This window comes from Saimiri boliviensis, chromosome 14, assembly GCF_048565385.1.
Source record: "Saimiri boliviensis isolate mSaiBol1 chromosome 14, mSaiBol1.pri, whole genome shotgun sequence".
NCBI lineage: Eukaryota > Metazoa > Chordata > Mammalia > Primates > Cebidae > Saimiri > Saimiri boliviensis.
In genome coordinates, this window is record NC_133462.1 from 43,809,279 (window position 1) to 43,832,948 (window position 23,670).

General features: G+C 53.4%; 1 protein-coding gene across 1 annotated transcript in view; it reads left to right on the top strand.

Annotated features, from left to right (window-relative positions):
- GNG7 (G protein subunit gamma 7) overlaps positions 1 to 23,670 on the top strand; it is a 183,687-nt gene that overhangs the window by 24,762 nt on the left and 135,255 nt on the right. The window lies entirely within an intron of this gene.

Genomic DNA, 23,670 nt, shown 5'->3' on the forward strand with positions numbered 1-23,670 from the left:
GCAGATTTTGGTGGATCATGCCGGGCTTGGTAATGAAGCTGTCCCTTGCCGGTGTTCCCTTGATCCTGGAGGTTCCATAAAGCCACATTCCCACTTCTGAGCCTCTGCACCTTGCTGCTGTTCAGGGCTGGTGCGAGGGTTTTGTTTGTTTGAGACGGAGTCGTGCTCTGTCGCTCAGGCTGGAGTGCAGTGGCACAGTCTTGGCTCACTGCAACCTCTGCCTCCTGGGCTCAAGCAATTCCCCTGCCTCAGCCTCCCGAGTAGCTGGGATTACAGGTGCCCACCTCCACGCCTGGCTAATTTTTCTGCATTTTGAGTAGAGACAGGGTTTCACCATGTTGGTCAGGCTCAAACTCCTGACCTCATGATCCGCCCGCCTCGGCCTCCCAAAGTGCGGGGATTATAGGCGTGAGCCACCACGACCAGCCGGGGTTTAAGGAGTCGTCCGCTGTTACAGAGAGAGAGAGAGAGAGACCTCTGAATCCTTCAGGCGCACAACGGGAGTCTCCGGCGTGCCTCCGTCTCCGATAACGTGATCTGCTCGGGTTCGTTTATGAAAACGTCCAACTGTTAGGAGTGCTTGGCACCACTGCGGATTTGTTTGGAGAATCTAAAGCAGTCTGTAACCCTGTCGCGTTTTCCATGTGTTAAAACATTACCAGTCCCGGGTGTGTGAAAATCTGGATTTTTTATCTATTCTAGTCGCAGCCAGAGCGGGAGGCGTTCTAACAGTTCTGTTTTAGGAAAAGTAGTACGGTATACATTGCGAAAGCGTATTGTTTTCTAACCGAGTCCATTTTGGGTGACATACAGTGGCACAGTTTTCCAGCTCTGCTATGTAGAAAAGCTGCCCCGCAGAGCTGGCGCCGTCGAGGATGAAAATGTGAGTTGTGACCGTCAGATGAGGAGGTCTCTGTTTTCTTCAACACGCCCCGATTTTGCATCAAGAGCAGGTATCCTCTGTGTCTTAGAACAGTCACCTTGCAGGCCAGGTGCGGTGGCTCACCCCTATAATCCCAGCATTCTGGGTGGATCACCTGAGGTCAGGAGTTCAAGACCAGCCTGGCCAACATGGTGAAACCCTGTCTCTACTAAAAAATACAAAAATTAGCCGGGCATGGTGGCGCATGCCTGTAATCCCAGCACTTTGGGAGGCTGAGGCGGGTGGATCGTAAGGTCAGGACTTTGAGACCAGCCTGGCCAACATGGTGAAACCCTGTTGCTACTAAAAATACAAAAATAGCCAGGTGTGGTGGCAGGCACTTGTAATCTCAGCTACTTGGGAGGCTGAGGCAGGAGGGTCGCTTGAGCCTGGGAGGCAGAGGTTGCAGTGAGCCGAGATTGTGCCACTGCACTCCAGCCTGGGCAACAGAGCAAGACTTTGTCTCAAAAATAAAAACAAAGCCAAAAAACCAGTCACTTTGGGATACCTTGTGCCTCTCCCAGTGGTGTAGCAGTGTTGATAGTACCGATTCCCTTTCAGAATGTACTGCACTGCTTTTGTATATTTCAAACATACAATTGTGTATATTTCCAATATATTTCAGATTTTTTTTTTTTTTTTTGAGAACCTTGGAGATGGACTTTGCAGTGAGTCAAGACCGCACCACTCCAGTCTGGGTGACAGAGGGAGACTCCATCTAAAAAAAATAATAAAATGAAACTGAAAATCAGGAGATTTTACAATAGAGCGTTTCCCAGCTTCTCTCAGAGTCATTGGGAGAGCTGATGACTCTGCACTTCACACCGCTGGGGCCGGGAGTGGTGCCCGGATGCCCTCGGAATGGGCCAGGTGTTGTATCTCTGGGGCTCCGTGTGCTACCTGTCACTGGCCTGCCTTGGGGCCGACCTCAAACTCATGGCCTCTGGACGGGGCCATGGAGCTCAGCCAGGGCAAACGCTCCCCTGCATGACCCCTTCCCTGCTCTCGGGCCTGGGGGAGGTGGCTGAGGCTGGACAACTCGGATGGCGCAGAAGGCAGTCCGGCCACTGTCACCTTGAGCCTTGTTTACCTCGTCTGTCAGCACTTGGGGGATTGGTCCTTGTGGTTGCTGTGAAGGACACCTTGGCTGGTGCTGGGCAGGCTGAGAGGCTCAGAGCCACCGGTGTCCAGGGCGATCCAGGGTGGCCCTCGCCTTCCTCCCTGCAACCGCCAGGGTGGTCATCAGAAGGGCTGTAGCTCCCAGGCTGCTGGGAGTTGGTGGAAGCAGGGGTTGTCTGAGATCAGCCGGACATTGTAAGCCTAGATGGGCACAGATTTGTGGTCGTCACAGTTAAGACAGGGGCAGCTCCCGGCGTGGACTGGGTGGAGGCCAGGGAGGCTGCTCAGCACCCAGCAGTGCCCAGGACGACCACAGAGAACCGCCCAGCCTCGAATGTCAAGGGGGAGAGACTCTGCCTTAATTATTTGGAAAAAATATCAAGTCTGCTCCCTGCGCACACCAGACACCAGAATAAACTCCCGAAACCAGGAGGACACCCAGCTCCTGGGACTCACCTCCTCTCTCCCTCCCCACTCAGGGTGTGGATTTCAGTGTGTGCCGCCTCCTGGGTCCTCAGCAGGGCAGAGGATCATGGGGACCCAGAGTCTCTTTGGGGGGGGTCCATGGAATCCCTAGCCCAGGGGGTGTCATGGTGGGTGATTCTGCCCCCCAGGGGACACCTGGTGATATCTGGGACATTGTGGATGCCACAGCTGTGCCGGGGGTGCTCCCGGCATGGAGTGGGTCCGGGTCAGGAACGCTGCTCAGCGCCCTGCATTCCCCGGGATTGCCCCACCCCATGGAACACTCTAGCCCCAAATGTCTGAGCAGCGCCTGGGGGAACAGACCCTAGACCAAGGTGACCTTCCCAGCACAGGGCGCTCTGTGACTCTCCGCGCCCGACACACGGCTGTGCCTGAGGCAGTTCAGGGTCTGGGAATTGAGCCTCATGGACGCAGTGGCCATCCCAGCTCAGCAAGGCTGACCGTGTGGAGTCTGGGTGACCTGTGTTGTGCAGACATCGGTGCTGGGAGCGCAAGCCTCGGCTTCGTCCTGTCCCCTGTGACAGTGGGTTGAGGTGACGGCACGAGTCCCCAAAGGGAGCACAGAGGCAGGCCAGCTGCCAGTCTCTGCTTCCCCGACAGTGGTGGCCATATCCCAGCTGGCACTCCTTTCCCCGGAGCCGGGCTGAGGGGAGGGTGGGTCACCTGGGCCAGAACCAGGCTGCAGCAGGCAGAACTCATTTCACTCCCGGGGAGGCTGACCCTACTGTTTCTGCTCCTCTGAGAAAATATGAACGGAGCACTCAGAGAGTTTGAAAAGAAAACAGCCAGAGGCCTTGACATTGTGATGTGCGGCTCTGTCTTGTGAGGCGTCAACAAACCTTTTCTCTTTTTTTTCTTTTTTTTTTTTTTGAGACAGAGTCCTTGTTCTGTCACCCAGGCTGGAGTGCACTGGCTCGATCTCATCTCATTGCAACCTCCGCCTCCTGGAGTCAAGAGATCCTCCTGCCTCAGCCTCTCGAGTAGCTGGGATTACAGGCGCGCGCCCCCATGTCTAGCTAATTTTTGTATTTTTAGTAGAGATGGGGTTTCACCGTGTTGCCCAGGCTGGCCTTGAACTCCTGGCCTCAAGGGATCCTCCCGCCTCAGCTTCTCAAAGTGCTGGGATTACAGGCATGGGCCGCCACACCCGGCCATCAACAGACCTTTTCTGTGAAGAGCCAGAGAATAAATATTTTCGATGCTCTGAGCCAGGCGCTCTTGGTTGCAGCCTCTCAACTCTGCTGGTTTTTTTTTTTTTTTTTTTTTTTGAGACGGAGTTTCGCTCTTGTTGCCCAGGCTGGAGTGCAGTGGCACGATCTCGGCTCACTGCAACCTCCACCTCCTGGGTTCAAGGGATTCTCCTGCCTCAGCCTCCTGAGTAGCTGGGATTATAGGCGCCCACCACCAACCACACCCTGCTAATTTTTGTATTTGTAGTAGAGATGGGGTTTTTTTCACATTGGTCAGGCAGGTCTCGCACTCCCAGCCTCAGGTGATCCGTCCACCTCGGCCTCCCAAAGTGCTGGGATTACAGATGTGGGCCACTGCACCCCGTTTCTGCTGTTGACATTGGGAAAGTGCCTGAAACAGCACATAAAGGGGCGTGGCTGTATTTCAAGAAAATGTATTGATGAGAACAAGTGGTGGGTGGGGTTTGACACACAGCAGTCGTTTTCTGATTCTTGCCATGTTAGATCAACCTCACTCAGCATAGGCGTCTCTGTTACTGTTTTTCATTTTGTTTTTGAGACGGAGTCTCGTTCTTGTGGCCCAGGCTGGAGTGCAGTGGCGCGATCTCGGCTTACCACCTCCCAGGTTTAAGAGATTCTCCTGCCTCAGCCTCCTGAGCAGCTGGGATTACAGGTGCATGCCACCATGCCTGGCTAATTATTATATTTTTAAAGTAGGAGGCCGGGCACGGTGTGGCTGAAGCCTGTAATCCCAGCACTTTGGGAGGCCGAGGCGGGTGGATCACGAGGTCAAGAGATCGAGACCATCCCAGTCAACATGGTGAAACCCCGTCTCTACTAAAAATACAAAAAAATTAGCTGGGCATGGTGGCGTGTGCCTGTAATCCCAGCTACTCAGGAGGCTGAGGCAGGAGAATTGCCTGAACCCAGGAGGCGGAGGTTGCAGTGAGCTGAGACCGCGCCATTGCACTCCAGCCTGGGTAACAAGAGCGAAACTCCGTCTCAAAAAAATAAAATAAAATAAAATAAAATAAAAATAAAGTAGAGATGGGGTTTTTCACCGGGCTGGTCTTGAACTCCCAACCTCAGGTGATCTGCCTGCCTCAGCCTCCCAAAGTTGCTGGGATTACAGGCGTGAGCCACCTCTCCTGGCCCGGGGTCTCTGTTATTAAAGTGGCAGTTGACACACAGGACCACCCCCCTTCTTCTCTGAGGCCTCCTCCTAGGTTGGTGACCATAAGTGGCTTTATCTGTTCTCAGTGTGCGTCCCTGTCTGCAGAAGGAGGGTTATACGTGTCCCCCCTGGGTTTGTTGGGTGGATGAAGTTGTGGCGTGAGGTCTGACCATGCTGTGGACGGTATGGCGACCCCCGTGACCTGCACGTACACCTCTGGAGGGTCTTCTGGAATTAGAAAAGCTGAAGTAAAGGTGGAAGAACGGTCAGTCCTGGCGGTGCCTAACTCACCTGAGACGTTCTTCTGTTGTTTCTTATTCCCGTCTCAGTGGACAAGACCATTGGACTTTGTAACCGACCTTGGTCAACCTTGTGATTCCAGACCCTACAACCCCCTCCCAACTTGCAAAAACCCACCCTAAACTGTAACTTCTGTAACTTTCCCATGTGTACCCCAAACCTATAAAACCGGCTGCTATCCGTCCGCCCTGAGCTGACTCCCTTTTCAGACGCATCCCGCCTGCACCCGGGTGAATAAACAACCTTGTAGCTCACGCAAAGCCTGTTTAGGGGGCGGGTCTCTTCAATCAGAGCGCGATTTTTATCATGTGGGACTAGGGTTTCTCCCCAGGAATGATCCTGCCTTCTAGGGGACCCTCGGCAATGTCTGGGGACATGTGTGGCCGAGGGGTGCTCCCAGCATGGAGAGGGTGGAGGCCAGGACACAGCTCAGCACCCTGCAGGACCCAGCACCGCCCCCTACGACAGCCACTGGCCCCAAATGTCAGCACCAACTGTGGGTGACAATGTCTAACCAGCTGTGCAGATATCAGGATGTCACGGCGTATGGTTAGGTGTCTTCTTTCTTCCTTCAGACCACAGCTTCCCCCTCCCTTTTTTTTTGAGCAGTCTTGCTCTGTAGCCCAGGCTGGAGTGCAGTGGTGCGATCTCGGCTCACTGCAACCTCTACCTCCCAGGTCCAAGCGATTCTCCTGCCTCACCCTCCCAAGTAGCTGGGATTACAGGCACAAGCCACCATGCCCAGCTAATTTTCGTATTTTTTAGTAGAGACGGGCTTCACCATGTTGGTCAGTGTGATCTTCAACTCCTGAACTCGTGATCCGCCCGCCTTGGCCACCCAAAGTGCTGGGATTATAGGCGTGAGACGCCGCGCCTGGCTGCTTCACCCTTATTTTCTGGAACTTTCCATCCATAAAACTGCAGCCCTCTTCCAGCCCAGGCACCGACTGCACCCTTGGCAGGCATTTATTGAGAGTGGCATGGAGCTCCGTCCAGCGTCCAGCAGCCCCTCTATCCCCCACCCCGGGGTCTGGGTCCTTGGTGGCCGTCACCAAGCCAGGGAAACAGGAGGGAAGACCAATCCCCGGCCACCCACCGGTCCCTCCACCCCTCCCGTTCTTTTCATAAGTGCAAACTTCCCCTGCCAATTTGCATATCCCGTTTTTAGCGTCTTTCTTTTCTAGGTTTTACATAATCATCTCATTATTAGATGCTGTCACAGGAACTAACTGTTCCTTCACTCACATTTTCGAGCGTTTTCCAGCATAAGTAGCTAATTGCCTGTCATCCTTCTCTTCTCTCTCTCTCTCTCTCTCTCTCACTCACTCAATAAACTTTTCATTTTAGAATAGCTTCAGATTTACAGGAAAACTGGGAACGCAGTGCAGACGGTTTCGTATCCCCTACAAATCCCGTTTTCCCTAGTATTCCCATCCAGTGGCATGGTGTGTGTCACCGCAAGTGAACCAGGACTGATACGTCTCCGTTAGCTGTAGTCTACATCCTACTCAGATTTCCTCAGTTTCCCCTAATGTCCTTTCCTCCCCAAGGCCCCATTTGGCCTGTGACAGTTTCTCAGACTTTCTTTGTTTTTTGTTTGTTTGTTTGGAGACAGAGTTGCTCTGTCACCCAGGCTGGAGTGCAGTGGTGTGATCTCAGCTCACTGCAACCTCCGCATCCCAGGTGCAAGTGATTCTCCTGCTTCAGCATCCCGAGTAGCTGGGACTACAGGTGTGCGCCACCTCGCCCGGCTTGTTTTTGTATGGGGGTTTCACCATGTTGGCCAGGCTGGTCTTGAACTCCTGACCTCAAGTGATCCACCTGCCTCGGCCTCCCAAACTGCTGGGATTAAGGCGTGAGCCACCGCACGTGGCGAATGTGTGTTTTGTGTGATGGGATGCTTCGTGCTAATTCTGCTGTGTGATGTTGGATCACAGGTGAATCTCTTGATAAAACCCTCATCTAATTTTAGGATGAAAGATTGGAATGCTGGCTGGGTGCGGTGGCTCACGCCTGTAATCCCAGCGCTTTGGGAGGCTGAGGTGGATGGAGTCGGGAGTTTGAGATCAGCCTGGCCAACATGGTGAAACCTAGTCTCTACTAAAAATACAAAATTAGCCAGGCGTGGTGGCATGCGCCTGTAGTCCCAGCTACTCAGGAGGCTGAGGCAGGAGAATCTCTTGAACCCAGAAGGCGGAGGTTGCAGTGAGCCGAGATTGCACCACTGCACTCCAGCCTGAGTAACAGAGCGAGACTTTGTCTCCAAAAAAAAAAAAGAAAGAAAGAAAGACGGAATGCTGCCTAGATGAGAGTATATAGTGGCTGAAATGGTACTGTGCTGTTCTAGACTGTTTCCAGGTGAGGGTCTCAAACAATGGCCTTGGGGGCAAATCCAGGCCACTTATAAATAAAGTTTTATTGGCATACACTGGACCATGCCCATGTGTTTTTGCATAGCCTATGGCTGCTTTCAGGATACAGCAGCAGAGTTGTGTAGTTGCAACAGAGGACGTAACGGCCTGTACAGCAGAAGATGGCTGAAGATGCTGACATCCTGCTCTAGACAGAAACACTATGCTGTGCTCTGATTTAGTCCATAAAGAAGGTAATCTGGCCAGGAGAGGTGGCTCACACCTGTAATCCCAGCACTTTGGGAGGCCGAAGCAGGTGAATCACGAGGTTAGGGGTTTGAGACCAGTCTGGCCAAGATGGTGAAACCCCATCTCTACTAAAAATACAAAAATTAGCCAGGCGTGGTGGCACACGCCTGTAATCCCAGCTACTCGGGAGGCTAAGGCAGGAGAATCGTTTGAACCCGGGAGGCAGAGGTTACAGTGAGTCGAGATTGTGCCATTGCACTCTAGCCTGGGGGATACAGCAAGACTCTGTCTCAAAAAAAAAACAGAAAAGAAAAAAAGAAATCCATTCATATTCATTTTCTTTCTTTCTTTCTTTCTTTTTTTTTTTTGAGACGGAGTGAGTCGCTGTCCACCTCCCGGGTTCAAGCAATTCTCCTGCCTGAGCCTCCCGAGTAGCTGGGACTACAGGCATGCACCGCCACACCCACCTAATTATTGTATTTTTTTAGTAGAGACAGGGTTTCACCATATTGACCAGGATGGTCTCGAGCTCTTGACCTCATGATCTGCCCACCTCAGCCTCCCAAGGTGCTAGGATTACAGGCGTGAGCCACCACGCCTGGCAGCATTTTCTTTCTTTTTTTGTCCTGCATTGGGCTTCTCACTCTTCCCAAATCCTCATTTAGTGTCTCTCCAGACAGTCCAGTTCCAAGTGGTGGGGTGGGGTGTGGTTCGGACTGCCCCACACAGCAGGGCGATCCTGCCCCCAGGAGACACTGGGCCGTGTCTGGGGACATTTGTGGCTGTCACCACTGAGATGTGCTCCTGGCAAGGGGTGGGTGGAGGCCACGGATGCCACTCAGCACCCTGCAGTGCTCAGGACGGCCCCAGCCCAGAGAATGGTCCAGCCCCAGTGTCCACAGTGCCCTGGAGGAGAGACTCAGCATTGATTTTTTTTTTTTTTTTTTTTTTTTTGAGACGGAGTTTCGCTCTTGTTACCCAGGCTGGAGTGCAATGGCGTGATCTCGGCTCACCACAACCTCCGCCTCCTGGGTTCAGGCAATTCTCCTGCCTCGGCCTCCTGAGTAGCTGGGATTACAGGCATGTGCCACCATGCCCAGCTGATTTTTTGTATTTTTAGTAGAGACGGGGTTTCACCATGTTGACCAGGATGGTCTCGAACTCTCGACCTCGTGATCCACCCGCCTCGGCCTCCCAAAGTGCTGGGATTACAGGCTTGAGCCACCGCGCCCGGCCTAGCATTGATTATTTTGGGGAAGAAATGGAGCCTACTCCCTGCTCACCAGGATAAGCTCCCAACGGGGTGGACGGTGTGAACCAGGAGGTCCCCAGCTCCTGGGATCCACCTCCTCTCTCCCTCTGCACTCAGAATGTGGATTTCAATGTGTGCAGCCTTCTGGGACCGCAGCAGGGCAGAGGATCGTGGGACAGGGTCTCTTGGGGGTCCGTGGAATCTCCTAACTCAGGGGGTGTCAATGGAGGGTGATTCTGCCCCAGGGACACTGGGTGTTGTCTGAGGACATTTGTGATCATCACAACCTGAGGGTGGTCGCGGCATGGAGTGGGTGGAGGTCAGCACCATGCAATGCCCAGGATAGCTGCACCCCAGAGAATGACCCGGCCCTGAATGTCCATGGTTCCCAGGGGAGAGACCTTGCATTAACTATCTGGCAAAAAAAAAAAAGAGTTTTCACCCTGCTCACAGTAGACACCCGAATAGATTCCCGATGGGGCAGATGGTGTCAGCCGGGGCCATCCTCCCGGGGTGACCTAGAGGACCGGGTGAGGAGGGTCTGTAGCACACTGAGGGCGCCGGAGGCAGAACCGACCGTGTCACCGTTCTTACCCCTCCGGGTCCTCTGCTCTGAGAGACCTTGAACCCTTGGGGTCAAGCAGGCCTGCCCCTTTCCTCTGTGTGCCCCAGGGTACGGCAGAGGCTGTTCCAGGTCTCGCCCGGCCCGGCCGTCATTGGTCTCGTGGCTCTGAAGCAGCCGCGTCACTCCCTCAGGCCCCGGCGCCTCCCCGGCACCTGCACCTGGGTGCGAGCCCGTCCAGGCCTCTCTGCCCCCTTCCTTTGCAATCAGCACTTTGCTGGTGACATATTTAGATGGTTGCTGTGGAGATGAGTGACGGCTGAGGTTGACAGCTTCAGCGATGGCACAAAGGACAGGGCTGTGTTTCTATATCCAGCCTCCAGCGAGACAAGACGCCCCTGCCACGTGCTGGCAGAATGTCAGCGTGGGAAGGGAAGGGGGCTCTGACAGCCCATCCCGCCCACTCAGTTCCCAGAGGAGGAAGTGCAGCCGGGCCTGTGGGGTGGGGGATAGGCCTGCCATCAAATGCCAGGTCCCTGGCTATGCTGCCCTTGAGGGATGTGCTTTAGAGCAGTGAGTCTCAACTGGGAGCAATCCTACCCTGCTGCGGGACACTGGTGATGTCTGGGGACGTTTGTGGGTGTCATGACTTGAGGGTGCTCTGGGCTGGAGTGGGTGGAGACCAAGGATACTGCTCAGCACCCTGCAGTGCAGGGCGGCCCCACCCCAGAGAATAATCAAGCCCCAGTGTTAATCATGTCAAGATCAGGCTGGGCACGGTGGCTTGTGTCTGTAATCCCAGCACTTTGGGAGGCTGAGGCAGGTGGATCACCTGAGGTCAGGAGTTCAAGACTAGCCTGGCCAACTTGGTGAAACCCCGTCTCTACTCAAAATACAAAAATTAGCTGGGTGTGATGGTGGGTGCCTGTAATCCTAGCTACTCAAGGGGCTGAGGCAGGAGAATCGCTTGAACCCGGGAGGTGGAAGTTGTGGTGAGCCGAGATCATGCCATTGCGCTCCAGCCTGGGCAACAAGAGTGAAACTCTGTCTAAAAAAGTTTTTAAAATAGTGTTAAGATCAAGTCACTTTGCTTTAGCAGGAAATAGATAAAAAGCCAGTGCATTTGTTCAGTTTTTTTTTTTTTTGAGACGGAGTTTCGCTCTCGTTACCCAGGCTGGAGTGCAATGGCGCGATCTTGGCTCACCGCAACCTCTGCCTCCTGGGCTCAGGCAATTCTCCTGCCTCAGCCTCCTGAGTAGCTGGGATTACAAGCACACGCCACCACACCCAGCTAGTTTTTTTTTTGTATTTTTAGTAGAGACGGGGTTTCACCATGTTGACCAGGATGGTCTCGATCTCCTGACCTCGTGATCCACCCGCCTCGGCCTCCCAAAGTGCTGGGATGACAGGCTTGAGCCACCGCGCCCGGCCCAGTTTTAAAAGCTGGTGGTGGCCTGTATATCTTGATAATTTGCAAAATGCCCAAGTGAATCATTTTCTTGGCCTTGTCATTCCTCTGATCTTCCCTCACTGAATGTACCTCCTCCAGCTGGGCTCTTGCACCTCTCCCAGTTACCAGGTTGATAGATGCTGGAAAAACAAGTAAATGAAAGATCAATTGCTGGCTGTTAGGGAAATGTAACCGTTCTGTCGTTGACTGTTTTGTGCTGCTATAATGGAATGCCCACAGACCGGATAATTGATAAATGATAGAGATTTGTTTCTCATGGTTCTAGGGGCTGGGAAGTCCAATGTCAAGGTGCCGGCGTCTGGCGAGGTCCTTCTTGCTGTGTCAGAAGGCGGAAGGGGAAAAGAGCTCGTATACGAAAGATGGGGGAACTGGAGAAGAAAGAGGAGAGAGGGGGAGAGGGTAAGAGAGAGAGAGAAAGGGAGGGGGAAAGAGAGAGAAAGAGAGATGGTATTAATGAGGGCAGAGCCTTTGTGACCGAATCACCCCTCAAGTTCTCGCCTCTCAACACGGTTGCATTGGGGATTAAAGTTTCTACCACATGATTTTTGGGGGACACATTCAAACTATCGCAGCATCTGTTTGGAGGAGTCAGGTGGATCAACCCTTCCTTCCTTTGCAAATGTACCAATTATCTATAGCTGTGTAACAAACGACCCCAACACTTTGCTTCAACAGCAAGCATTTAGTACCCTGCAGTTGTTATGGGTCAGTGGGATCTTATATTCTTGATATTATGTTTATTATATTATTTGGTTTTTGTCCTGATTTTTTCTGGCACAGAACTCCTAACATCCTTGGAATCCGCAAAGTCATGTCTTTTCATATGATGCTAAGTCAACTGACGGCTGGCAGCCCTTAGTTATTTTCAGGGTGGGTCTGGCCGCCAGGAAGATGGGGGCAGGATTAGGGGGCCGGAACCTTTAGCTGCACCCTCCACTTCTGGGGAGGGAAGAAGGGCTGGAGGTTGAGGTGGTGACCAGTGGCCATTGATGCAATCGGTCCACGTAACTTGCAAAGGACAGAGTTTGGAGAGCTTTGGGGTAGCTGAACATGTGGCGGTTCCTGGAGGGCGGCATGCTGAGGAGGCTTTGCCCGCTTCCCTCTACCTCATCCTGTGCATCTTTTCATCTGGATTTATTTTATTTTGTTTTATTTTTGAGATGGAGTCTCACTCTTGTTACCCAGACTGGAATGCAATGGCGTGATCTCTCTCCCTCCCTCCCTCCCTCCTTTCTCTCCCTTCCATCCATCCTTCCTGCCTGCCTGCCTGCCTGCCTTCCCTCCTTCCCTTGCTTCCTTCCCTTCTTCCCTCCCTCCCTTTCCTCGGCTCACCGCAACCTCCACCTCCCAGGTTCAAGCGATTCTCCTGCCTCAGCCTCCTGAGTAGCTGGGATGACAGGTGCCCGCCACCACACCTGACTAATTTTGTATTTTTAGTAGAGATGGGGTTTCACCATGTTGGTCAGGCTGGTCTCGAGCTCCTAACCTCAGGTGATCTGCCTGCCTCGGCTTCCCAAAGTGCTGGGATGACAGGCGTGAGCCACCGCGCCCTGCTGGGAGTCCTTATTCATTGAGCCCAGGATGGAATCTTCTGGAATGCGGAAGGCTGTTACTCGAATGCCTCCCGAAGTGCTGGGATGACAGGTGGGAGTCACCGTGCCCGGCCGTGATATCCTTTATATTAAACCAGTAAAAGTTTTTCCCTGAATTCTGTGAGCTGCTGTAGTAAATTCAGCCCAAAGAGGGGGTCCTGGGAACCCCGACTTGAAACTGGTCCTTTGGAAGCTCTGGAGGCCCAAACTCGCTACTGGTATCTGAAGAGGTTGTGGGCAGCCTTGTGGGGTACTCAGCCCTCAGCCTATGGGGTCCACGGCTGTCTCTGGGTAGATGGAATCTGAACTGAATTGAACTGAATCGAATTAGGGGATACCCAGCTGGTGTGTGGGGAAACGCCTCCTGCCACCTTTGGTCGAAGAAATATATATATATATATATTTTTTCCTGAGATGGAGTTTCACTCTTGTCACCCAGGCTGGAGTGCAGTGGCACAATCTCAGCTCACTGCAACCTCCGCCTCCCGGGTTCAAGTGATTCTCCTGCTTCAGCCTTCCAAGTAGCTGGGATTACAGGTGTGTTACCACCATGCCTGGCTAATTTTTGTATTTTTAGTACATACCTGGCCTCGTCTACTTCTAGCTTGTCTTCTTATACCTTTGAGGACAGGAATAGCGTAGACAAATGAAAAATAGACATCCAGGCCGGGCGTGGGGCTCACGCCGGTAACCCCAGCACTTTGGGAGGCCGAGGCGGGTGGGTCAAGAGGTCAGGAGATCGAGACGATCCTGGCCAACATGGTGAAACCCCGTCTGTACTAAAAATACAAAAATCAGCCGGGCATGGTGGTGGGTGCCTGTAATCCCAGCTACTCAGGAGGCTGAGGCAGGAGAATTGCCTGAACCCAGGAGGCGGAGGTTGCGGTGAGCTGAGATCGTGCCACTGCCCTCCAGCCTGGTGACAGAACAAGACTCCATCTCAAAACAAAACAAGAAAAATGTCTGTCCAGTTTCTCCCCTCCGTGTGGTTTTGGAGCAGGAGGATGAGAAGGTCTTGCCCACAGCGTCAACCCTTCAGTGGAAGGAATTGCATTCCTCCCACGGGGCACCGGGATTGGAACCGGACGGGGCTGGGGGAGAATCGCACGGGGCCTCGTGGATGTGACGGGGATGAAGTGCGTTGTCTCTGGCTTGCTGCCACCTCGCAGAAATAAGCTGATCATCTCCAGAAGATGCTTTCGTTTGCCCAATGGGATTTGCACACGAATCCTAGGCTAATCCGCCGTCCACGGGTGGCGGGTCCTGGGAGTAATCCGACAGAGGCGAATGGGCACGGATGCCACCAGGACCGCTGTGTGACCCGCTCCCGCGGCTGCCGTGGCCCTGGGTGTGCAGGATGGCTCTGGTGCGGGTCAATCCAGGCTTAAGCGACTAGGAGATTTTCAGCCTCATGGGATTACATGGTGATGATACTCACAGGGCCTGGGGAGAGCGGAAGGCCGGTTTGGCTGAGACTGACCGACTGACCGGGCTTCTCTCTCTGGGGCTTGTTGAGAACAGCTGGGGGAGGGACCAGCTTGTAAATGTCAGCGCTTAGAGATCATGCTGTCTAAAGTGGGTGCCTCCCCTCCTTCCCTCCCTCCCTCCCTCCCTGCGTGCCTCCCCACTTTTCTCCCTTCCTTCCCCTCCTTCCCTCCCTTCCTTCATTCTTTCCTTCCTCCCCCTCTTCTTTCCCTTCTCCTTCTTCCTTCCTTCCCTCCCTCCCTCCCCTCCCTTCCCTTCCTTCTCTCCGTTTCCTTCCTTCCCTCTTCCCCTCCCTGCCTCCCTCCCTCCCTCCTTTCCTTCATTCCTTCCTTCTTCCCTCCCTTTTTTCCCTTCTCCCTCCTTCCTTCCTTTCCCTTCTCTCCCTCCCTTCCCTCCTTTCTTCCCTCCCCCTCCCTCATTCCCTCCCTTCCTTTCCCTTCCCTCCCTCCCTCCCTCACTCCCTCCCTCCCTCACTCCCTCCCCTCCTTCCCTCCTTCCCTCCCTCCCGCCTCCCCTCCTTCCCTCCTTCCCTCCCTCCCTCACTCCCTCCCCTCCTTCCCTCCTCCCCTCCCTCTCTCCCTTCCTTTCTTCATCTCCCCCCACTCTCACTCATTCTCCTTCCCTTCCTCTCTCTTTCTCTGTCCCCATTTTTCTCTCTCCCTCCCTTTCTCCCTCTCCCCTTCCCTCCCTCCCTCTCTTTCTTTCTTTTCTTTTTCTTTTTTTTTCTTGCTCTTGTTACCCAGGCTGGAGTGCAATGGCGCGATCTCGGCTCACCGCAACCTCCGCCTCCTGGGTTCAGGCAATTCTCCTGCCTCAGCCTCCTGAGTAGCTGGGACTACAGGCACGCGCCACCACGCCCAGCTAATTTTTTGTATTTTTAGTAGAGACGGGGTTTCACCATGTTGACCAGGATGGTCTCGATCTCTTGACCTCGTGATCCACCCGCCTTGGCCTCCCAAAGTGCTGGGATTACAGGCTTGAGCCACCTCTCTGTCTTTCCTTCCCTCCCTCTCTTCCTCTGTTCCTCCCCTCCTCTCCATTTTTTTTTTTTTTTTTTTTTTGAGACGGGATCTCACTCTGTCATCCAGGCTGGAGTGCAGTGGCATGATCTCTGCTCACTGCAACCTCCGCCTCTTGAGTTCAAGTGATTCTCCTGCCTCAGCCTCCCAAGGAGCTGGGATTACAGGTGCCCGCCACCACACCTGGCTAATTTTTGCATTTTTAGCAGAGACAGGATTTTGCCATGTTGGCCAGGCTGGTCTCGAACTCCTGACCTTTCTGCCCCCCAGACTGCTGGGGTTATAGGCATGAGCTACCGCTCTGGGCCAGTTTTAATTTTGAAATTAAAACTGATTAATCAATTAAAAATTGACCTGACTTGCTTATACGCATTACTGGAGATAGTAAAAAAGAAAAAAAGAAAAAAAATTGATCTGACGCTGTTTCATGTGTTACAGCCTCCCCTCTCCCAGCCCCCAGAGGATTCTGGCAATGAAATCTATCAGCGTTTGGTTTTGCAGGGTTACTCTTTGCTAAAAAACATTAGGACTTGTTCACTTGTTCCTGGCATTCAAGATCCTCCGAGATCTAACTCTAGTGTGAGGATGATCAACCATTCCTAAAGGGCTGGAGTATAAATTTTTGACATTGCAGACCATTCACTCTCTCTGTAGAGGCCTCCCAGCTGTGCTGTGCTGTAGGAGCTCAGAAGCAGCTGTGGATGATATAAAAGCAAACAGGCATGGCTATGTGCCAATAAAACTTTATTTACAAAAGCAAGCAGTGGGCCGCATTTGGCCCATGGGTCAGAGTTTGCCAACCCCTGGTCTAGTTCATCTTTCTTTTTTTTGACAGAGCCTCGCTCTGTCACCCAGGTTGTCATGCAGTGGTGCAATCTCAGCTCACTGCAACCTCCACCTCCTGGGTTCAAGAGATTCTCCTGCCTCAGCCTCTGGAATAGCTGGGACTACAGGTGTGTGCCACCACGCCCAGCTAATTGTTGTATTTTTAGTGGAGACAGGGTTTTGTCATGTTGGCCAGGCTGGTCTCGAACTCCTGGCATCAAGTGATTTGCCCGCCTCCGCCTCCCGGAGTCCTGGGATGACAGACCTGAGCCACTGTGCCTGGCCCGCCACATTTTCTTTATCCATTTCATCCAATGACGGACACGTAGGCTGAGTTCCTGTCTCGGCTCTTGTGAATGAGGCTGACAGATTCTGGTTTCACTTCCACTGGGTGTAGACCCAGAAGCGGGATTGCTGGATCATATGGTGGTTCTATCTTTAATTTTTTGAGGAACTCCATACCAGAATGTGTGCTCTCCGGAGTGGCTGAGCTCATTCCCGTTCCCACCAGCAGCACACAGGCCCTTTCTCCACATTTCCACCAGCGTTTCCTAGCTTCCGTCTTTTGGACCTTAGCCATTCTAACAGGTATCTCATTATGGTTTTAATTTGCATTTCCCTGATGATGAATGATCTCCGGCATTTTTTCATGTTTCTGTGGGCCGCCTGCATGTCTTTACTTGAGAGCTGTCTAGTCAGATTATTTAACCCCCTCTTTTTTTTTTGAGACGGGGTCTCTCTTCTCTCTCTCTCTCTCTCTCTCTCTCTCTCTTTAAGGCAGAGGCTTGCTCTGTGGCCCAGGCTGGAGGGCAGTGATGTGATCTCAGCTCACTGTAGCCTCGACCTTCCGGACTCAGCAATCCTCCCGTCTCAGCCTCCTGAGTAGCTGGGATCACAGGTGCACACCATCGCACCTGGCTAAGTTTTTAAATTTTTTTGTAAAGATGGGATTGTGCTTTATAGTCCAAGCTGGTCTTGAACTCCTGAGCTCAACTGATCCTCCTACCTCTCCCAGGGAACTCTGGGGAATGTCTGGGGACTTCTAGGATTGTCACAACTTGGGGGTGCTTCTGGCATGGAGTGGGTGGAGGCCAGGGAGGCTGCTTAGCACCCTGCAGTGCTGAGGACGGCCCCAGCCCAGAGAATGGTCCAGCCCCGGTGTCCGCAGTGCAGAAGCGGAGACCCTGCATTCATTTTTTTTTTTTTTTTTCGAGATGGAGTCTCCCTCTGTTGCCCAGGCTGGAGTGCAGTGGCACGATCTCGGCTCACTGTAACTTCTGCCTCCCGGGTTCAAGCGATTCTTTTGCCTCAGCCTTCCGAGTAGCTGGGACTACAGGCGTGCACCACTGTGCCCGGCTCAGGGTGTGGATTTCAATGTGTGCAGCCTCCTGAGACAGCGGCAGAGCAGAGGATCATGAGACGCAGCCTCTTGGGGGGTCCATGGAACCCCCTAACTGAGGAGGTCCTGCTGGGGATGATTCTGTTCCCCAGGGGACATCAGGCATTGTCGGGGGACATCTGTGACTGTCTTGACTGTGGGGTGGGTCCTGGCATGGAGTGGGTACAGAGCAGGGACACTGCGTAGCACATCCTGCAGTGCCCGGGGTGGCCCCGCCCCAGAGAGTGACCCAGTCCTAATGGCCACAGTGCCTGAAGGGTTGAGGCAGACCCCTGCTGCCTTGGATCATGTCTAGGAGGCCGCCCTGGAAACCTGGGGACAGTGGGGACAGCGCTTGTCTTGAGACGGGAGGGGAGGGTGTGTGTCCCAAAAGAAATGACAGGTTTGAAATCTGCAGAGGCTCCTCTTTCCTCTCCCGCTCTCCTCCCCAGCGGGCCCCACCCCCACCTGGCTTCCTAAATAAAGACCTTCCTCTCCATGGAGACTGCCTCACTCAAACTCACCCCCTCGTGCCTGCAGAAAGACGCAGCCGCTCCCCGCCGCAGTGAGGTTCTGAATGGAAGGTTTGGAAACAGGAGAGCGTCTGTGTCCTGGAGCCCGGGCTCCCCGAGGCAGAGACAGGCGAGAGCTGTCCCTGGCCTCTGTTGGCGATGCCTGCTGAGGTCAGCCGTGGGCGGGGCCAGGGACAGCGCCCAGGTGGTGCCAAGGAGACTGTGAGTCACCTGTGGTCGCAGGGCTGAGTGAGTAGGGGACACGGGCCCTGGGCCTCATTGGTGCCCTCCAAAGATCCTGAAAGGGTGAGGTGGAGAGCAGGTCAGAGGCAGAAATTCAAGGGACAGACCAGTTCTAGAAGGGGGAGTGGCCCCGCGTGGGGTGCGTGGGGGCACGGACGCTGCCCAGCAGCCTGCAGTGCCAGGACGGCCCCACCCCAGAGAACGGTCCAGCCCCAGTGTCCACAGCGTCGAGTGGGAGAGACCCTGCATTCAATATTCGGAAAAGAAATTGACCTGGATCCCTGCTGACTCCAGACACTAGGATAAACTCCCCACGGGGCTGACGGCACAAACCAGGGGGACCCCCGGCTCCTGGCATTTGCCTCCTCCTTCCACCCCACTCAGGGTGTGGATTTCTTTCTTTCTTTTTTTCTTCTTTTTGAGACAGAGTTTCACTCTTGTCACCCAGGCTGGAGCACAGTGGCGCCATCTCGGCTCACCTCAACCTCCGCCTCCCGTGTTCAAGGGATTCTCCTGCCTCAGCCTCCCGAGTAGCTGGGACTACAGGGGCCCACCACCTCGCCTGGCTGATTTTTGTATTTTTAGTAGAGACGGGGTTTTACCGTGTTGGCCAGGATGGTCTTGAACCCCCCACCTCAGGTGATCTGCGTGCTTCGGCCTCTCAATGTGCTGGGATTACAGGCGTGAGCCACCGCGCCCGGCCGTATTTGGGGTTCTCTGCCTGTTTTGTGTTTGGACTCCACAGTAGGTGGCATTAGGCAGTATTTTTCGCTCTCAGTGTCTGGCTTATTTCACTTTGGCGTTATGTTCTCCAGGTTCTACAAGGGAGAATTTTATGGTATGTGAATATTTTAATTTTTTTTGAAAAAGAAATTGGTCAGGCACGGTGGCTTATGCCTGTCGTCCCAGCACTTTGGGAGGCCGAGGTGGGTGGATTGCTTGAGCCCAGGAATTTGGGACCAGCCCGGGCAACATGGCATAACACCATCTCTACAAAAAATACAAAAGTTAGCTGGGCATGGCGGTGGGTGCCTGTAATCCCAGCTACTCGAGAGGCTGAGGCAGGAGGATCGTTTGAACTCGGGAGGCGGAGACTGCAGTGAGCCGAGATTGTGCCCCTGCACTGCAGCCTGGGTGACAGAGTGAGACTCTGTCTCAGAAAAAAAGAAAGAGAAAGGAGAGAGGAAGAGAGACAGACAGAGAGAGAAGAAATAAAGAGAAGGGAAAAGGAAAGAAAAAAGGAGAGAGTAAAAGAAAGAAAGAAAAAGGCCGGGCGCCGTGGCGCACGCCTGTAATCCCAGCGCTTTGGGAGGCCGAGGCGGGTGGATCCCCTGAGGTCAGGAGTTCAAGAACAGCCTGGCCATCGTGGTGAAACTCCATCTTTAAAAAAAGAAAGAAAGAGCGAGAGAGAGAGAAGGAAGGAAAGAGAGAGGGAGGGAGGGAGGGAGGAAAGAAATTGAAAAAGAGAAGAGAAAGGGAAGGAGGGAGGAAGGAGGGAGGGAGGGAGGGAAGAAATTGAAGCTGTCGAATCAGCGGGGTTGGAGAGCTGGAGAAGCGCCTCCAGGATATGGTGAGGAGGGCTGAGAGTCAGGGGCAGCCCTTCCTCCACGGCCCCCTGACCGCCACCCCGGTCCATGTCCGGGGGGACTGGTCTCTCCCTGCTGGCCCTGGCACCTGCCACCTGGAGTGTCTCTTGCCCGTGTCTGAGACTCGCCTGCTACTGATGGCAGGGCCAGCCGCACACAGGCGCCCCGGCCCTGAGCTGGGTCGAAAGCCAGGCTCTGGACGCCTTGAAATCCATACTCATTCACGAGCAGGAGGTCCCCACGGTTGGGATTGGTGTTGCCCGTGGCTCAGCAGTTTCTGAGGGGCCCTGACCCCCGAGGAGAGGTCTCTGTCCTCCTTGGCTCCACCACAGGCTGCCTGGGTCGCTTGTGATTTGTCCACTTGGGGAACACAAAGCCCAGTGTTTCTGTCGGGGTGATTGAGCCTCTGAAGGTCTCTGGGGGACAGCCTGGCGCCAGCTGGCACAGCTCGCGGCCCGAGGACACGGCGGCTGGGGTGCGGCTTCACCCACGCTGTGCTCCCCTCTGAACCCAGCCGCTCCGGGTCGAGTGCAGACCAGGGGGTCCGCAGCTGTCACCTCACTGCCGGGTCCAAGGTCTTGAGAACACCTGTGGGCTGGGGTTGAAGGGCTGGGAACGGGGACGTTTGCAGTGAAGGCAGAGAGTGAGAAACCATCTTAAACATGAGTCCTAGGGCTGTGTTGTAATCCCAGCACTTTGCGAGGCCAAGGGGGCCGGGTCATGAGGTCAGGAGTTCGAGACCAGCCTGGCCAATGTGGCAAAACCCTGTCTCTACTAAAAATGCAAAAATTAGCTGGGCATGGTGGCGGGCACCTGTAATCCCAGCTACTCAGGAGGCTGAGGGGAGAATTGCTTGAATCCAGGAGACACAGGTTACCGTGAGCCGAGATCACACCACTGCACTCCAGCCTGGGTGACAGAGTGAGACTCCATCTCAAAAACAAACAAATAAACAAACAGACAAACAACAAAACATGATTTCTAGGGCTGGGCACGGTGGCTCACGCAGGTAATCCCAGCGCTTTGGGAGGCCGAGGCGGGTGAATCACCTGAGGTCCGGAGTTCGAGACCAGCCTAGCCAACATGGTGAAATCTCACCTCTACTAAAAATACAAAAAAAATTAGCCAGGCTTGGTGGTGGGTGCCTGTAGTCCCAGCTACTTGGGAGGCTGAGGCAGGAGGATCGCTTGAACTCGGGAGGCGGAGGTTACTGTGAGCTGAGATCACACCGCTGCACTCCAGCCTGGGGAATAGAACGAGACTCTATCTCAAACAAAACAAAACAAAAAGATTGCTATGACACAGATATTCACAGCAGCAAATTTGCAGTTGCCAAAAAGTAGGAACAAGCCGATTGCCCATCCTTGAGTGAATGGATTTAAAAAACATCGGCCGGGCGTGGTGGCTCACGCCTGTAATCCTAGCTCTTTGGGAGACCAAGGTGGGTGGATCACCTGAGGTCAGGAGTTCAAGACCAGCCTGGCCATCACGGTGAAACCCCATCTTTAAAAAAAAAAAAAAAAAAACGATCCTAGACTGGATGGCTCACACTCACCCGTAATTCAAACTCTTTGGGAGGCTGAGGCAGGTGAATCACCTGAGGTGGGGAGTTCGAGACCAGCCTGACCAACATGGTGAAACCCTGTCTCTACTAAAAATATGAAAAAGTTAGCCGAGTGTGGTGGTGGGCGCCTGTAATCTCAGCCACTCTGGAGGCTGAGGCAGGAGAATTGCTTGAACCGGGAGGTGAAGGTTGCGGTGAGCCGAGATTGTGCTATTGCACTCCAGCCTGGGCGACAATAGTGAAACTCTGTCTCTGAAAACAAAACAAAACACACGTCCTTCCATACTGAGGAGTAAGACTCAGCCGTGGAAATAGCGAGGCTCTGACCCAGGTCCCAGCCGAGATGAACCTTGAGGACATCATGCTCAGGGAGAGACGCCAAACACAAAAGGCCACACGGTGTGCGATCCCGTTTCTGAAAATGTCCAGGACAGGCCCAGCCACAGAGACAGGAAGGGGATGTGTGGGTGCTGGGGCCGGGGGTCTGGGGCTGATGGAAGGAGGCTTCTTTGTAGGGTGATGAGAATGTTCTGGAACTACATAGAGGTGATGGTTACCCAGTTTTGCAAATGTACTGAAAACACTGAATTATAAACTTTTGTAAGTGGGCGAGTTGTATGGTATGGGCGTTATTTCTCAACAAGGCTATTTAAAAACAATGATTCCTAGGGGTGAGCATCTGGCCTGAAGGATCCGCCTCTCTTAGTTCCGTGGTTTTGATAAGATGTGCCCTAGTTGTGTGCAGTGTCGCTGGCAGGGTTGTGGGTTGAGGGGTCACAGGACTGCTTCAGATTCATTAAATAATTTAAGCTCGTCCGGGTGCAACAGCTGCATCTGTCATCCCAGCCCTTCTAGAGGACAAGGTAGACGGGAAGATTACTTGAATCCAGGAGTTCAAGACCAGCCTGGGCATAGCAAGACCCTGTCTCTGTAAAAAACAAAGAAAGAAAGAGAGAAATTAAACATTAGCCCACAAACTAAACATATTCCTTCCCCTTCCCAGTCCGTAAAAACTACAGCAGTGACACTTGCCTGTAGCCCCAGCTCCTCAGGAGGCTGAGAAAGATCGCTTGAGCCCAGGAGGTCGAGGCTGCAGTGAGCTGTGATTGCACCACTGCACTCCAGCCTGGGAGAGAGTAAGACCCTGTCCCAAAAAGAAACAAACAGAAAAACATGATTCAAAGTTGAAAGATTATGTGCATAGATGCCTTGCAAGCCGGAGGAGAGGCGTCTGGGCGTCCTATGGCCCCGTGGGCATGCTGCTCCAGCCCTTTCATCACTCACCGCTGCTGCCCTGAGCAGCGGCTGTCCTGAGTGACAGGCCCAGGTGTAGCAGATCCTGCAAGATGCCAGCTGCTCCCAGAACCCAAAGGTGCCAGGGCATTCCTGTGGCAGTGGCACCACCTGCAGGCCACAGCAGGGATTGCAGCTCTCACCCCCACCTTTTATCGATGGTAAATTACCCTGAGCACATAGAACAGAAACTAGCATTTTAAAACTTTTTTTTTTTTTTTTTGAATGGACATTTACCTTTGGAATAATTTTAGATTTTCAGAAGCGTCACAGAGAAATCCAGAGGTTTTCTGTCTCTGCCTCTCACCAGTTCCCCCTTATGTTAGCATCTTAGGAAATCATTTGGGTTGGTTTCATTTTGATTTTTTGTTTTGTTTTTTGTCTTTGAGACAGAATTTCACTCTTGTTGCTCAGGCTGTGGTGCAATGGCGCAGTCTCGGCTCACTGCAACCTCCGCCTCCCGGGTTCAAGCGATTCTCCTGCCTTAGCCTCCCAAGGAGCTGGGATTACAGGCGCATGCCACCACGCCCGGCTGATTTTGTAGGTTTGCAGAGAGAGACGGGGTTTCTCCATGTTGGTCCGGCTGGTCTCAAACTCCCGACCTCAGGTGACCCACCTGCCTCGGCCTCCCATAGTGCTGGGATTACTTGTGTGAGCCACTGCGGCCGGCCAGGGTTGGTTGGTTTTTGAGACAGTGTCCTGCTCTGTTGCCCAGGCTGGAGTACAGTGGCACAATCACAGATCACTGCAGCCTCAACCTCCGGGGCTTAAGCCATCCTCCTGCCCCAGCCTCCCAAGTAGCTGTGACTACAGGTGTGTACCACCACACCCAGCTATTTTTTACATTGTTTTTGTAGAGTTGGGGTCTTGTGATGTTGCCCAGGCTGGACCATGCACTTGTAACTAACAAGAAGCCCATGCGGGTACTTTTCTGCTAGATTTCACTCTTTATCACAGTTTCACTATTTTTTCTTTTTTTTCTTTTTTTTTTTTTTTTTTGAGACGGAGTTTTGCTCTTGTTACCCAGGCTGGAGTGCAATGGCGCGATCTCGGCTCACCGCAACCTCTGCCTCCTGGGTTCAAGCAATTCTCCTGCC